The sequence below is a fragment of the Procambarus clarkii genome, chromosome 13 (assembly GCF_040958095.1).
Source record: "Procambarus clarkii isolate CNS0578487 chromosome 13, FALCON_Pclarkii_2.0, whole genome shotgun sequence".
NCBI classification, from domain to species: domain Eukaryota; kingdom Metazoa; phylum Arthropoda; class Malacostraca; order Decapoda; family Cambaridae; genus Procambarus; species Procambarus clarkii.
In genome coordinates this window covers 28,131,040-28,134,313 of record NC_091162.1, presented here as the reverse complement: position 1 = coordinate 28,134,313, position 3,274 = coordinate 28,131,040, and positions in this window count along the sequence as shown.

The window sequence follows — 3,274 nt, the reverse complement described above, 5'->3', positions numbered from 1 at the left end:
CTCGTTGCAAACCTCTGAATCTTTTCCAGTTTCATTATATGCTTCTTCAGGTGGGGACTCCATGATGAGGCGGCATACTCTAAGACTGGCCTCACGTAGGCAGTGTAAAGCGCCCTAAATGCCTCCTTACTTAGGTTTCTGAATGATATTCTAACTTTTGCCAGTGTAGAGTACGCTGCTGTCGTTATCCTATTTATATGTGCCTCAGGAGATAGATTAGGTGTTACGTCCACCCCCAGGTCTCTTTCACGCGTCGTTACAGGTAGGCTGTTCCCCTTCATTGTGTACTGTCCCTTTGGTCTCCTATCTCCTAGTCCCATTTCCATAACTTTACATTTGCTCGTGTTGAATTCCAGTAGCCATTTCTCTGACCATCTCTGCAACCTGTTCAGGTCCTCTTGGAGGATCCTGCAATCCTCATCTGTCACAACTCTTCTCATCAACTTTGCGTCATCCGCAAACATCGACATGTAGGACTCTACGCCTGTAAACATGTCGTTAACATATACAAGAAATAGAATTGGTCCCAGCACCGATCCTTGTGGTACTCCACTTGTTACTGTTCGCCAGTCCGACTTCTCGCCCCTTACCGTAACTCTTTGGCTCCTTCCAGTTAGGTAGTTCCTTATCCATGCTAGTACCTTTCCCCCCCACCCCCGCCTGCCTCTCGAGCTTGAACAGCAGTCTCATGTGCGGTACTGTATCAATGAACTTTTGGCAGTCCAGAAATATGCAGTCTGCCCAACCATCTCTGTCCTGTCTTATCCTCGTTATTTTATCATTGAATTCCAGAAGGTTTGTTAGGCACGATTTCCCTGTCCAGAACCCATGTTGATGTTTGTTCACAAACCTAATGTTCTTCAGGTGTGCAACCAGTCGTAGCCTAATTATTCTTTACAGTATTTTACAGGGGATGCTTGTCAGTGATACAGGATGCTTGTGTGTGTGTATGTGTGTGTGTGTGTGTGTGTGTGTGTGTGTGTGTGTGTGTGTGTGTGTGTGTGTGTGTGTGTGTGTGTGTGTGTGTGGTGTGTGTGGTGTTTGTGTGTGTGTGTATGTGTGTGTGTGTGTGTGTGTGTGTGTGTGTGTGTGTGTGTACTCACCTAGTTGTGTTTGCAGGGGTTGAGCTCTGGCTCTTTGGTCCCACCTCTCAACCGTCAATCAACAGGTGTACAGATTCCTGAGCCTATTGGGCTCTATCATATCTACTCTTGAAACTGTGTGTGTGTGTGTGTGTATGTATGTATGTATGTGTATGTGTATGTGTGTGTGTGTGCGCGCGCGTGTGTGTTTGTGTGATGTGTGTGTTAGTGCACACCTATTTGTACTCACCTATTTGTGCCTGCAGGATCGAGCATTGACTCTTGGATCCCGCCTTTCCAGCCATCGGTTGTTTACAGCAATGACTCCTGTCCCATTTCCCTAACCTAACCTAATTTTAAAATTATGAATAGAGTTTACTTCCACAACCTGTTCCCCAAGTGCATTCCATTTTCCCACTACTCTCACGCTAAAAGAAAACTTCCTAACATCTCTGTGACTCATCTGGGTTGCCAGTTTCCACCCATGTCCCCTCGTTCTGTTATTATTACGTGTGAACATTTCATCTATTTCCACTTTGTCAATTCCCCTGAGTATTTTATATGTCCCTATCATATCTCCTCTCTCCCTTCTTTTCTCTAGTCTCGTAAGGTTCAGTTCCTTCAGACGCTCTTCATATCCCATCCCTCGTAACTTTGGGACAAGCCTCGTCGCAAACCTCTGACTCTTTTCCAGTTTCCTTATGTGTTTCTTCAGGTAGGGACTCCATGATGGCGTGGCATACTCTAAGACTGGTCTCACGTAGGCAGAATTAAGCGCCCTAAAAGCCTCCTCACTTAGGTTTCTGAATGAAGTTCTAATTTTCGCCAGTGTAGAGTACGCTGCTGTCGTTATCCTATTTATATGTGCCTCAGGAGTTAGATTAGGTGTTCCGTCCACTCCCAGGTCTCTTTCTCGAATCGTTACAGGTAGGCAGTTCCCCTTCATTGTGTACTGTCCCTTTGGTCGTCTATCACCTGATCCCATTTCCATAACTTTACATATACTCGTGTTAAACTCCAGTAGCCATTTCCCTGACCATCTCTGCAACCTGATTAAGTCCTCTTGGAGGATCCTACAATCCTCATCTGACACAACTCTTCTCATTAATTTCGCGTCATCTGCAAACATTGACATGTAGGATTCCACTCCTGTAAACATATCATTTACGTAAATTAGAAAGAGGATTGGTCCCAGCACCGATCCTTGAGGTACTCCACTTGTTAATGTTCGCCAGTCTGACATCTCGCCCCCTTACCATTACCCTATGGCTCCTTCCTGTTAGGTAGTTCTTCACCCATGCTAGGACCTTTCTGCTTACTCCTGCCTGCCTCTCAAGTTTGTATAGCAGTCTCATGTGCGGTACTGTATCAATGAACTTTTGGCAGTCCAGAAATATGCATTCTGCCCAGCCTTCTCTGTCCTGCCTTATCCTTGTCACTTTATTGTAGAATTCTAAAAGATTTGTTTGGCATGATTTCCCTGTCCAGAACCCATGTTGGTGCTTGTTTACAAACCCAATGCTCTCCAGGTGCTCAACAAGTCTTAGCCTAATTATTCTTTCAAGTATTTTGCAGGGGATGCTTGTCAGTGATACGGGTCTGTAGTTAAGTGCCTCCTCCTTATCACCTTTCTTGAAAATCGGTACGACATTTGCCTCCTTCCAGCAACTGGGCAATTCTCCCGACATCAGTGACTCATTAAAGATCATTGCCAGAGGCACGCTGAGAGCCTGCGCTGCCTCTTTAAGTATCCACGGTGATACTTTGTCTGGTCCAACAGCTTTATTTGCATCCAGTGTTGTCAACTATTGCATTACCTCCTCTGCTGTCACCTCTATATCTGATAGTCTTTCATCTAAGGTAATCTCTTCTAACAATGGGAGCCGCTCAGGCTCGGTTGTGAACACTCCATGGAAACTTGCATTCAGTGCCTCGCAGATTTCCTTGTCACTTTCTGTATATGCCCCTTCTGTTTTCCTCAGTCTTGTCACTTGGTCATTTACCGACATTTTCCTTCTTATATGGATATGTAGTAATTTAGGTTGCTTTATCGCTTTGATTGCAATATCATTCTCATAATTTCTTTCCGACACTCGTCTTATGTTAATGTAATCGTTCCTTGCTCTGTTGCATCTAATCCTGTTGTCCTCTGTCCTTTGTCTTCTGTACTTCCTCCACTCCCTCCTGCTTCT